The sequence below is a fragment of the Chinchilla lanigera genome, unplaced genomic scaffold, assembly GCF_000276665.1.
Source record: "Chinchilla lanigera isolate Chin_1 unplaced genomic scaffold, ChiLan1.0 scaffold00026, whole genome shotgun sequence".
Lineage (NCBI taxonomy): Eukaryota > Metazoa > Chordata > Mammalia > Rodentia > Chinchillidae > Chinchilla > Chinchilla lanigera.
This window is the reverse complement of record NW_004955427.1, coordinates 21,601,073-21,614,074: the sequence shown is the minus strand read 5'-3', so window position 1 is coordinate 21,614,074 and position 13,002 is coordinate 21,601,073. Positions and strand designations below refer to the sequence as shown.

At 41.7% G+C, this 13,002-nt stretch overlaps 1 pseudogene; it reads right to left on the bottom strand.

The window, feature by feature from the left end:
• Positions 1 to 11,963: 11,963 nt before the first annotated feature.
• LOC102008875 lies at positions 11,964 to 12,738 on the bottom strand (annotated as a pseudogene).
• Positions 12,739 to 13,002: the final 264 nt, after the last annotated feature.

The window sequence follows — 13,002 nt, the reverse complement described above, 5'->3', positions numbered from 1 at the left end:
CAAAAAAAAAAAAAAAAAAAGAATTTAATCCAAACCTTACTAATGTGATATGTAAATTAAAAATCCTGAGCCTTCATACTTCAGTGATCTTGTAGAAACTCAATTTTTAATCATATATCATAAAATTTTTTTCTGGTACTGGGAATTGAACTCACGACCTCATGCTTGCCAGGCAGGTGCTGTGCCGCTGAGCTAAATCCCCAGACCCATAGATCATAAAATTTTAAAATGCTATTCTACCCATTACCATACCAGTAAAGATGAGGCAAGAAAGAATGTGGGTGGATATTAATACAGCAATGAACTCTGAGGCACAATGAACAAAAAACAATGTTATGCAGATGAAACTCCTGCTCATTTTGAGTCTGTTCCACCTTAGTATGTTGTAAAAAAAAAAAGAATTTAAATTTCTGTCTTGTTACTTTATAAGAGCAGATAATAAGAACTCGATGCTCACTACTACAAAATATGATTTTTTTCAAATATAGTCTAGGAAAGAACTTTTTGTACGGTGTAATTCATAGTATTTTTTTGGAAAAAATTTGCTTTCTTGAGTAAAACATTTAATCAATTTTCTGATTAATTTTAGTGGGATTAAGACTTGTGGTGGAGGGGCTGGGGATTTAGCTCAGCGGCAAAGCGCCTGCCTGGCAAGCGCAAGGTTGTGAGTTCAGTTCCCGGTACCGGAGAAAAACCAAAAAAAAAAAGACTTGTGGTGGAAACCTAGTGATTTTCTCAAAACAATAAGCTATTTTTAATAAAAATTCTTATTGATTTTAGGACAATGGCTACTGCTTTGGGAGTTGTCCTTGGCAGAGCTGCTTTTGTTTCTCCCCCTTTACTATTCTGCAAGGTTGCTTTCCCTCCCTAATCCTTTTCAGGTCCCCTCCCTTTGAGCTGGCACTCTAAATTCTGCAGAAAATCCTCACCTAAATTGTTATGTTAAGTGCTAGCAGGGTGTGGAGTTAGACTCTGGTAATCCCAGCATGGTGGGAGTCCGAGGCAGGAGGTTGCAAGTTGAAATTCCACCTGGACAATTTAGCGACCTAGGAAGAACTTGTCTCAAGATTAAAAAATAAAATTAAGAAGGGGCTAGGGATAAAGCTTGGCCTGAAGACCCCTCAGCTGATCCCCAGCAGCACACACAAAAGATCTTAAATGCTAAATAATTTTTCTTTAGGTTTACAGAACTCAGTAAGTCTGCTGATCTTCAGATAATATCAATATGTACTACCTCTATTTTTTAGATCCTTTGGACCCACTAACACAAAACGTGTAAATTAGGGTGAGGTTTAACTTGTAGAAAAGTAATGTTTAAAAAGAACCATAAGAACTGGCCAGGGGCTGGGGATGTAGCTCAGTGGCACATGTGCCTGCCTGGCAAGCACAAGGTCCTGAGTTCGATTCCCAGTACCACAAAAAAAAAAAGAATTTCCTTCTCCTTTGGGCCAGGCGTGGTGGCACATACTTGTAATCCCAGCACTTGGGAGGCTGAGGCAGGAGGATTGTCCAAGTTCGAGACCAGCCTGAGCTACAAAATGAGCTCAAGGCCAGCCTAAACTGCATAGCGAGACCCTGCCTCAAAAAGACCAAAAGAAAAAAGAAAAAAAGAACTGGTCCCAGGAGGGAAGTTAAGGTCCATTGCACTGTTGTGGAGACAGAAAAAAGAGACACACACCTTGGGTTTGAAGACCCCAGTGAGCACATGATCTGATACTCGTTTCCTTTCTTATAAAGACCTTTGTCCCTGAGTCCCAGAGATGGAGTTTTGGGGGTGAGAGCTCCTCTGTCATCCAAGGTGCCAAGCCCTTGAGTAAGCCTGATTCCTTCCCACCAACTCTCAGCTCCCAAATATTGGCCTTTGAGTGGTGAAGCCTGGGCCTTATTCTGCTAACAGCTTGAACTTCCTAAATTTCTACATAATGAGGGAAGCAACAAATTATTATCGTCTCAGTGAAATGTTTATAATTATAAATGTAAGATTGCTATGTGCAAGTAAATGGAATTCTAATAACTACCTTAAAATGACTTGTTCTCAGAAATTCCTTTGCTAATGTTGGGGCTCAGAAAATGACCCCCTGAGACTGGGGAAGCAGTTCAATGCAAGAGCATTTGCTCAGTGTGCACAAAGCCATGGGTTTGATCCCCAGTACTGCCAGAAGAAAGAAACAATACATAAAAATACAGCACTTTGGCATGCTGAATATTTTGAAAGAAAGGTACTGGAAAGGTCTCAGAAACAGTTTCTTTCTGACTATATTCTTCTTTCTCCCCTGAAGTAGCTCAAAGAAACTAAAAATTCCTCTTCTCCAAGGTGAATTATGGAAAGAAAAGCCCCAACTTCTCCAAAGACATCCAAAAAATCTAGCCACTCTAACTTTGCCCTGCTTTTCTATGTAGGAGATAGCCATAAAAAATTATCTGACTGACCTTGTCTGACAGTAGGTCATATAAGCCTAGTTCTAGAAGGTGTTCTGCTCTTTATCTGGGAGATTAGAATGACACACAAAAAGGTCAAGAAGAAACTGAGCAAACAGGCCCTACTGTGGTTGTTTACTTAGCCCATTACCATTTTGTCCGGTCACATTTTTATACAAATATCCATTCTTTGGGGGATGGGGATTTAGCTCAGCGGCACAGCATCTGCCCGGCAAGCGCAAGATCGTGAGTTCGATTCCTGGTACCAGAAGAAAAACAAAAAACCAAAAAGACAAATATCCATTCTTCATCAAATCTAAGCATAAACACGGACAGTTTTCTCTTTTTTGGGGTCTTCATTTCTAAAAGCTCTTGCTTCATCTAAAACTTTTACTAAATAAATCTGTTATGCTTTCTCTTGGTATCCTGTCTTTTGTTACAGGAATGGGGCCCTGAGGAGGAGGAGAAGTAGGTCATCCTTACAAGACAAATCATTAGGATTTCCTTATTCCTTTCGCATTCTCCAGGTAAAAAATGTAAATGCTTCTTTGATAAACTTTCACTATCAACGTGTGTTTGTCTGTAGTTTGCCATAGAAGGAAGAGAATTGGTAAGTGGAGAAAGATGCAAGGCAGTTTTTCCTGAGATTGGCAGGGGAGGAGAGGCAGATGGAAAGAATGAAATATTAAAGGTGAAAATCAAAGCACAGGACCAGAGAGGGGCTAATCGGGAGGCCAGGACTGTAAACTGCAGAGTCAGGAGGCGGCTGGGATGAGTCAGGGTGGAAGTCATCAAGCTCTGGACCAGAGGCAGGGGCTTTGGCTGTGAGCTGTTCCCTGTGTCTGCCGATAGCCGAGGTGTTGACATCTCTGTGAGCTGTAACTGACTCTTTCCCGGAGTCTCTCTGACCTTCCCCTAAAGGGCACTGCCAGTCACCCAGTTGCTCAACCCAGAAACCGTAAAATCATGCTTCATTTTCTTACTGCCAGATCCAATCCGTAGAAAAGTCTGCATTTTCTTATCAAAAAGTTCTACGTACTATTTGTTCTCCACACTGCTGTTAGGGTGGTCTTTCATAAACACAAACTACATGGCATTATACCACTGGGTAAATTTCATTACTGTCTTCCCATTGGTTTTAAAATAAATAATAATAATTATTATTATTTGCATTACTGGAGAGTGAACCAAGGCCTCACATATGCTAGCCTAGGCAAGTGATCTACCACAGAGCTACAGGCCCAATCTTTTCAAAAATTGTTTATTTTGAGAGAGAATCTCACTATTTGCCCACACTATATTTGAACTTGGAATCCTCCTGCCTCACCCTGCCAGAAAGCTGAGATTATAGGTACACACTATCGTGTTTAGCTCTTTCCGTCAATGTAAGGGAAAAAAATCTGTACACACCCCCACCCCCACTCGCTGCCGTGGTGATGGATAAGCAGACTTTGCACCCTCAGACTTTGCGTGACTCTCCCAGCACTTACCCTGTAATGCTGTCTGGATGTGCTGGCCTCATTTCGGTCCACTGAGACACCCCAAGCTTGTCTCCATCCCAGCCCCAGAAGCTTGACATCCTGTGAGCCAGGAATGCTCCTCTGGGGATTATTCTCATCGGTGCTACTGCAGCAGAATATCACACTCTAACAGAGGACTTCTCCCACTTCCCACTGGCCTGTATAACGTTATTAACAGCGCTATTCACAAGCTGCACTTATTTTGGTTACTTTTATTCTGTTTGTTGCCTGGAGTAATGGTTATATTCCCAGAGTCCAGAGCCTACAGTGGTGGCGAACATGTGGCATGGGTGCTGCAGTGGGCTGTTTGTTTCACTAAAAACTCTAAAAGGTTCACCATCACTGGCCTAGAACAACACTTGCAGGCAGTGAAGGTTCAGTAAGTGTCTCCCAAATAAATAAATAATTGTTCACTTACTTGTCTTCCTTATGCTTAAGTATGTGGAGGGAACGCTGGTTGTCTCTTTCCTCATTGTCCCTGTTGCCGGGCAGAATTCCCAGCATGTGGTACATGCTCAGTCAGTACTGGCTGAATGAAGACGTGTGCCCAAGCTCTCCACCTGGAACGGGTTATGGTCTGTGCAGCAGAACCTTAGCTGATATGGAAACTGGGGCCTGGAGGTGTCTCTGCAGCCCCACCCCAGGATGGTAATGGGGCCAAAGGAGCAGAGAAATGGGGCTCCAGCATGCTCTACCTTCTTCAACGAGAGCAGCTCTTATCTGTGTTATAAACTGCAGTTCTACAAGTATGTAAAATAGTCAAGAGGCCTGAGATCCCCCTGTTTTTAAACATGTAAAACACTGATTTAGACTGAACCCTTCCTTTCATCCCCGAGGATCCCAAAGCCAAAGGAGACAGGGCTCGCTCAACGTCGTAAACAGTCAGTGGCAGAGCTGGGCTGGAGTCTAGGTCAACTGACTTCCTCTTCTGCTCTCTCTGTGGGGTCTCCTCGTCTCACGCGGACTCCCACATCCAGGGGTGACTGGCAAGGAGGACCTGTAACCTCGGGGTGTGGGCAGGGAGAGTGCGCTGGCCCTGTGTGCGCGGTGAGCACAGAAAGACATTTCTCTTTCTAGGGTGGTTTTTGGGCATAGATTCCCATGGGACTCAAGGCACTCCTTTGTCAATCAACAGCATTAGAGGTTGGGGACCGCCTGAGCAGAGCTCCGAGCTGCTGTTCACAGGAGCAGCTGCATGAGCTTGCGGGGAGCTCTGTGTTCACTGGGAACCAGGGTGAGCACATGCGGGGAGCAACAGACCAGCTAATGGTACTTGCAGTCCCATAGGTAGAATTCTACTGGGGAATTCGAGGGAAGAGAATGGGCCTCACTCAGCTCTGCTTGCTCGAACTTCCTCCCTGGGCAGATGCACAGTTGGTCTCACCTGGTGAGCTAAGTTAGCTTATCAGTTGCTTATATGGAGGTTGGTGGTTCCCTCAGCAACGCCTTCTACCTGTAGTGGTGACCTCTACGCCTGCTGCCCAACTCACAAGGTGTTTGCCTCACACTGGGAAAAGTCCCTGTCAAGAAATTGCATTGCTACTGCTTTTTTCACATGAACATTGCAGTTCAGTGAGGAAGATGCAGAGTGAGAAATGCCCCTAAGTAGAATATGACAAATAGCACGGGCTAGGGAAAGTACTTGAGAAGAGATGGTGGATGATAGTTGGTTTCCATTTCTGAATTTCTCAAAGTGTTATTTAAAACAAAATTAAAAAACAATTTTAGCAGAGTGCGGTGGTGCACACCTGTAATTGTAGCACTTGGGAGGCTGAGGCAAGAGGATTGCTGAGTTTGAGGCCAGCCTGGACTACATAGTGAGTTCAAGGCCTGCCTCAACTACATGGTGAGACCTTGTCTCAAAACACTAAAAAAATTTTAAAAATATTATTTTTGAGGGAGGTTTGAGACAGGGTTTCTCTAATGTAGTCCAGCCTAGCTTTGAATTCACTATGTAGCTCAGGCTGGCCTGGAACTTACAGCAATTCTCCTGCCTCAACCTCCAGAGTACTGGGGTTACAGGTGTGTGCCACCATGCTTAACTCTAAAAAGCAATTTTAAAGTATTAGCCAGATGTGGTGGTGCAGGCTTGTAATCCCATCTCGCGGGAGGTGGAGATGGGAGTGTCATGTGAGTTCAGGAGTTTGAGACCAGCCTGGGTAACACAGCAAGGTCCCACCTCAAAAATAAATGAAGTTTTATTGAGGTATACTTGATCACAATAAACTGGATGTATTCAAAATGTTCATTTTGATAACTTTGGCAAGCAGATATGTATATTTGCATGCCACAGTCACTACCAAAAATTTCTTCATGTGCCTTAGTAATCCCCCTCCTGTGTCTCACCACACTCCTCTCCCTAAGCAACCACTAGTCCACTCTGTGTCATCATGTCTGTTTTCCATTAAAGGGATCATGCCATACGTTCTTTCTTTTTGCACGGCTTCCTTTACTTGACGATCTTGAGATTTATCCATGCTGTTGCTTGTATTAATACTTCATTCTTAATACATCATTGAGTAGAATTTTATTGAGTAGGTATACCTCAGTTCATCTGTGGGTTGGTTTCAGTTTGTAGATATTGAGACAATGCTGCTGTCAACTTTTTGGGGTGAGTTTTATATAGTTTTATTTCTTGGGTAAATAGCTAACAGCAGAATGGCTGGGTCATACAGTAGGTTTACATTTTAAAGAAATTTCCAAACTGTTTTCCAAAGTGGTTGTAACCATTTTACTTTCCTACCCTTAGTGCATGAGAGTTTCTGTTTCTCTACATCTTTGCCAATTAATTTCCTGTTAATAATCATAGGAACAGACACATTCTTAAATTGTTTTCTTTTATGAGGTCCTCTGTCCTCCTTTAATCGCTTTCCCTTGCTTCCTTTTTCCATTTCTCCCACTCAGATTCTAAGTGGACAGGACAAAATGGTGGCCGGGTGCTTCTGATGATTGGAATGAGATTCTCTGCCCTGTAGAGGGCCACAGAGCTCCGCTGTCCCTGTGTTCATTAGGGCTGAATAGGGACCCCGCTGGAAGGAGGAGTTGGTGCAGGTCTGGGGCTGAGAGAGGCTTTATCAGTCCTGCTGCTGAAATGTGAGCCAGGTCAGCCTGGAAGAGGGGCTGTGACCCCAGGAAGAAGAGGTGGGAGGCAGTGAAAGAGACAGGGAGTTCACCCACCACTGGCCCCTTGCCGGTGGATGCATGTATGTCAGGAGTACATAAAGAGCAGGTGTAATCCTGAACTTGGGAGAATGAGGCAGGAGGATCACTATGAGTTCAAAAAAGAAAAAGAAAGACAAGTTCTTCCCAAGCAGCTGCTGGGTGACCACAGTGGAGTGAGAAGCGTCCAGTGTCACCAGTGTCATCATCACTCACATCACTAGAAGCTCCTTCCTCTCTGCCCTCACTCTTCTCCTCATCTTGTACATAGTGCTGCCGGACTCCTTCAGATGCCCAGGTGCTGGGGATGGAACCCAGGGTTCGCACAAGCTAGACACACGCTCTGTCACTGAGCAATACCCCAAGCCCCAACTCCTCATTCGGGGTCACACATATTTTGGGATTCCACCTTTTTATTGTTTCTGTTGTTTTGTTTTGTTTCCCTTTGATAGTTTTTGTGTGGTAAAATGTACAACGTTTAACTGCACAGCTCAATAGGATGTGCCTATGTTTTGACAGTTGTTCACACCCATGTAATAATTTGTAAACTATTTCCACAGTCTGAGAAAGTTCAACTCCTTCCCAGTCTCTATGGGATACTCAAGTAAAAGTTTTGCTTGTTTTAAAACTTCCCATTTGATCCAGACACCCTTAGGTGGCTTCCCAAGAGTTAAAGACATCATACCACAGTGATACATGCCTATCCATGTTTACAGCAGTACAAATCATTTTTTAAAGCAGTACAATTCATAATAGCTACATCTTGCAAACAGCCTGTATATCCATCAACGATAATGTGGTATTTATACACAATGGAGTACTACTCTGCCATAAAGAAAGACAAACTGGAGTCATTTGTAGGAAAATGGATGCAACTTGAGACTGCAATATTAAGTGAAATAAATCAGACACACAAGCTTAAATAATGCATCGTTTCTCTTATATGAGAAACCTAAATTATAAATAAAGAACAAAATAAAAGATAGGTAATAGGAAGTTGGGAGATAGATCTTTCTCAAATGGGAAGAGGACCAAGGGGCGGTCGGGGGGAGGAGGCAGGAGAGGGAAGGAAATGAAAAAAGGAATTGAGATGTGTTACACACATGCATCAACTCCTCCAAGGAATGTGACCATTGTTACTGCAAATGTATACCAATAAAAAAGAAGGAAAATAAAGAAAAGGAATTCATACAGAAATAAAACAAAACTTTCCTAAGGGAGGTCGTACTGAGCTTCTGTTTGGTGTTTGCTCTCTTGCTCAGGATTATTTTTTGGGATTCATCTACACTGTTACGTATGTCAACAATTTGTTCTTTTTAAATTGCTGTGTAATATTCCAGTGTATGATCATAACATGTTTAGTCAGTCTCCTGCTGGTGGGTATTTGGGTTGACTCTAGTTTTTGGCTATTTTGAATAAACCTGTTATGAAATCTTTTCTCTTGAATCTGTACATAGGAGTGGAAATCCTGGGATATAGGGAAGGCACAAACTTAGCTTTACTTGTGTTGCAAGCAGACACGGAGGTCACTCTTGAGGCCAAAGACCCTTTGAGTGAGACCACCCTGGAGGTTGGAGGAGCCGAAAGGAGGTGGTGTGTCTGCCAGGCAAAGATCCCAAGAGTCGAGCAATCTCCTGAATGCAACTTTTTATTGAGCACGGATCACATTCACAGCAAGACAGAGGGAAGCCTACCCATGGCATAAGCTGGAAGCTGGAGGCAGCATCCACGGTGCGGGAGCTTTCTTCTACCCAGCCAAATACGGGTGAGAAGGTCGGGGGACCCCATGGTGGTGATGGAACTCAGCGTCTGAGCCTTGGAACACTCACTGAGCCAGAGACAGGCAGGGCATGTGGGATGTGACCATCACGGACAGTTGCAGAGCTCGAGTGGCAGCTTGTGGACCTGGGCAGAGCCCACAAGCTTCGGCCAGGAGACTTGAGCTGAAGACTGAGCCGCAAGGCAGCTGAGGCTTCTTCTTTTATGCCCTGGGGAGTTTGATTTGAACATGTGCTCATCTTATAGTGCTGTACAAATAACACGGGCAAATCCTGTGGTGGTAAAAATATATTTATCCTCATGGTAAAAATATTCTTTCTAAAAAATATATTTCTTGAAAACAGTTTCCTGAAAGGGTTCACAAGGTAAGTTTTTGGCAGGCAGGCCATATGTTTACCATACAAGTTATCACCCAGGTACACTGGTCCTATGGTTATCACAAGCTAGTTTAGACTCAGAAAGTAAGTTTAGAATAAGACAGAAACAAAAAGTGGCTTCTTTCCTGCTCCTATCATTGAAAGTAAATCTGAAACCAGACAGGAGCATAAGATGGCTTTTATCCTGCTCACATCAACTAGAAACTGCAAAACACTTTTTAGCATGGCTGAACCGTTTAAACACCACCAGCAGTTCCTGAGAATCCTAGTTGCTCCTTCCTCTCCCACACTTGATAGGGCTAGCCTTTTTTGATTTGAGCCATTCTTATAGCTTAAGTACATTTCACTGTGGTCTAAATTTGCATTTACCTGATGAGTAATACCCCTTTTAGCACCTTTCATGAGTTTTGTGTTTGAATTTTTTTTGTACCGAGAATTAAACTCAGGACCTTCATACCAACTTACACCCCAAACCTTTCTGTTTTGTTTTGCTTTAATTTATCTTGAGACAGGACTTTGCCAAATTGCCCTGACTGGGCTGGAAGTTGTAATCTTCTTGCCTCAGCCTCCTATAGTTCTGGAATTACAGGTGTCCTCCACCATGCCTGGCTTGAATACTTTCTTTTATGAAGTGACTATTTAAGTCTTCTGCCCCAACCTTTTTTTTTGTAGAACCACCCTCCATATGTTATATATCTGCAGGTTACATACCCGCAGGTTACATATCCACAGGTTACATATCCACAGATTAAATCAAACTGGTATTGAAAATGTTCAGAAGCAAATAGCTTCTGAACACATAGAAACTTTCTTTTTGTTACTCCTTCAACAATATGATATAACAATTATATAGCATTTACATTGTATTAGGTATTATAAGCAATCTAGAGATGATTTAAAGTACATAGGAGGATGTGCATAAATTATATGCAACTATTATACCATGTTATCGAAGGGACTTGAATTTTGTAAATTTTGGTATTCTCAGATTTTGGGTTCTGGAACCTTGATGATACCAAGGGATAGCTGTACTATTGGAAAAGTTCAGGACATAGTGTGGGTGTGTGTTCCTCATCAGGTTATATGGGTTAGCGTCTGGATTCTGAATGTCCTGCAAAAGCCCATGTATTGAAAGCTTATCCTCCAGTCCACAGTGCTGTTGGGAGGTGGTGGGGCCTGTTGGGCGGTGGTAAGGCCTACTACAGGCAGCTGCATCACTGGGGACATGGTTATGAAGAAGGGGACTCGGCTCGTTCCTGTCTCTCTGTTTCCTAATTACTAGAAGGTGAACAGACCTCCTCTATTGTGTGTCCCTGCCACGATGTGCTGTGCTGCCACAGGCCCAGAGCAACAGGACCAGTGACCGTGGACTAAACACTCCGAAGCCAGAAGCCAAAATAAAGCTTCCTTTCCTTTAAGTTGATTATTTTAGGTATTTTGTCACAGGGATAGAAAGCCAATGAATATGTATGCACACTATTTTCTCTTCTCTTAGGCTAATATTTGCCTTTTCACTTTCATACTAGGTATTTTTTGATGAGCAGCTGTTTCTAATTTTGATGAAGTTTATTTAAATTTCTACTTTTTTGTTTCATGGTTATTTCCTATGACATGTATTAAAAACATTTGCCCATCCTAAAATTCAGGACTGTATTTTCTTCTGTTTTCTTGCAGTTGTTGTATGGTTTTAGCTGTTACATTTAAATATATGACCCATCCTGAATTTATTTTTATATGGTGTGATGTGGAGGATTAGAGAGTAAAGTTTTTGTTTTTATCACTCTTTATAAATGGTTAGTTGCTCTAATATTACTTACTAAAAAAAACACAATCTTTTCTTTCATATTAAATTTTATCAATGTCTTTGCTGAAAATAAACTCACTATACAGTATAAGTGTATGTTTATGCACTTAATATTATTTGATGTCTTCCCCTTGTGCCTTGTAAGCCAAAAGAAAAGTAAAAAAAAAAAAAAGCAAATTTGACTAGCTTGCCAAGGAAATGTAAACCTGAGAACAATATTCCTGCTGTGTACATAGGTTTCCTATTGATAAAGGCATTAAATGCTAGGCTGATATCAGTCAGAGTGTGTGGATTTGGGGATTTCTGAAGATAAAGTTGTGGGGTTATCAACTTTGTGTGTGTGTGTATGTGTGTGTGTGTGTGTATGTTTATATTTTATTTCCAAAAAAAAGAATTTAAAGTGACCATTTATAGAAGTCAAACTGAACTGATATTTAATGTTACTTTAACCATAAAAAAACCACTTAAAAATGGTGATAAATTAAAATCTGTCAGTTATGGCCTTAATAAAATAGTTTTTTTCCCTGCAAAAATTGTCCATTTCTTCTAAACAGGATAAATACTAATGTATTTTCCCTATAGAGCACTCATACGTATTTGAGTTGATGATTCTGTTCCTAACTTTATAAAATAAAAAATTTAACTATAAAGCTTTTTTCACAATTTCCCCAATATTCAATTTTTAAAAATTCCATATTCCTTTCTATATAGCAGTTATATTTCAAAACATAGTGAAGAGTTTTACCATTTACTTTAAACATAAACAGGAAAATATAGACACTTGCCATACCAATAAATGCTTTAAACTTTCTTTTAAAGAAATGTTATTTAAAAAGACAGTTCCAAGAAATTTAATACCATTCGGAGCAATTATTATTTCTGAAATGTATGAGATGTAAAGCATAATTATAAAAAGGCTAAAAACTCAAAGGACTCGTTCTTGTTTTTTTTCTTTTTTAACAAAAATTCAGATGACTTGTCACATCGAGAAAGTTCGAAAAGTTCCGCGGCTGCAGCCTTAGTTGCCATGAGAGTCATTGTCCCTCCTCTTTGCGGGGACGGAGCCCCGCACTGAGCACAGCAGTACGTCTTCAATGGGCTTCCTGGGTTCTCTTCCAGGTCTGTCTTGATTGCCCCGGATTTGGACAGTTTCCACTCCAACGCTTCAAGGTAGACGAATATTGTGGGCAGGTTCTGATCAGGGTAATTGAGTATGCAGGTTGTTGAAATGGCCTTGATACATTTGACACCAGGAAACTTCCTGGCCAGTCCACTGAAGTGCTGATTGATCAGGGCACAGAGGGAATCCCTCTTGTAAAGGTGCAAGACCACCCACATGCCCGCCCTCACCGGCTTTGGTAACTTCCTGAAAGTAGTCCTTTCCGGAGATCTCCAGAACTTCTTCAAATTTATTCTTCAGTCGAGTTGCTTTCCACTCAGCCTGTCTTTGCTGCCTGTACATTTCAACAGCCCATTCATCTTCCTCACTGAATTCATCTTCATTATCCTCTAGTTCTTCCAAAGTCATATCTCTATATGTTTTCACAACTGACTGTGGGAGGACTCTCTGCTCCTCCTCTTCCGCCTCCTTTTCCAGTTCTTTCAGGCTTTCCTTGGAGGATAGGATGCCCTTTTTGTGTAAGATGTCATTCCACTCAGTGTCAGTATTGGGATCCTGCATTCTGGCCTTTGACTGCTTGAGCCAAGGGCTATCAAATTTCTATCTTCCCCACCCCCTCAGTCATTACCACGATCACCTACTTTAGCTATTTCATCTATCAAAATTAGTGTGTAGGAAAGAATTTGTAAATCTTTCACAACAGGTACAAATGAAAACTCTCATGGATGTTTGCATTTTGACTGGAATAAGCTCTTTGAGATAAAGAAACATAATGGTGAAATTTATGAGGTAAGCAAAAACAGACTTGGGAAGTGAGTATGTATA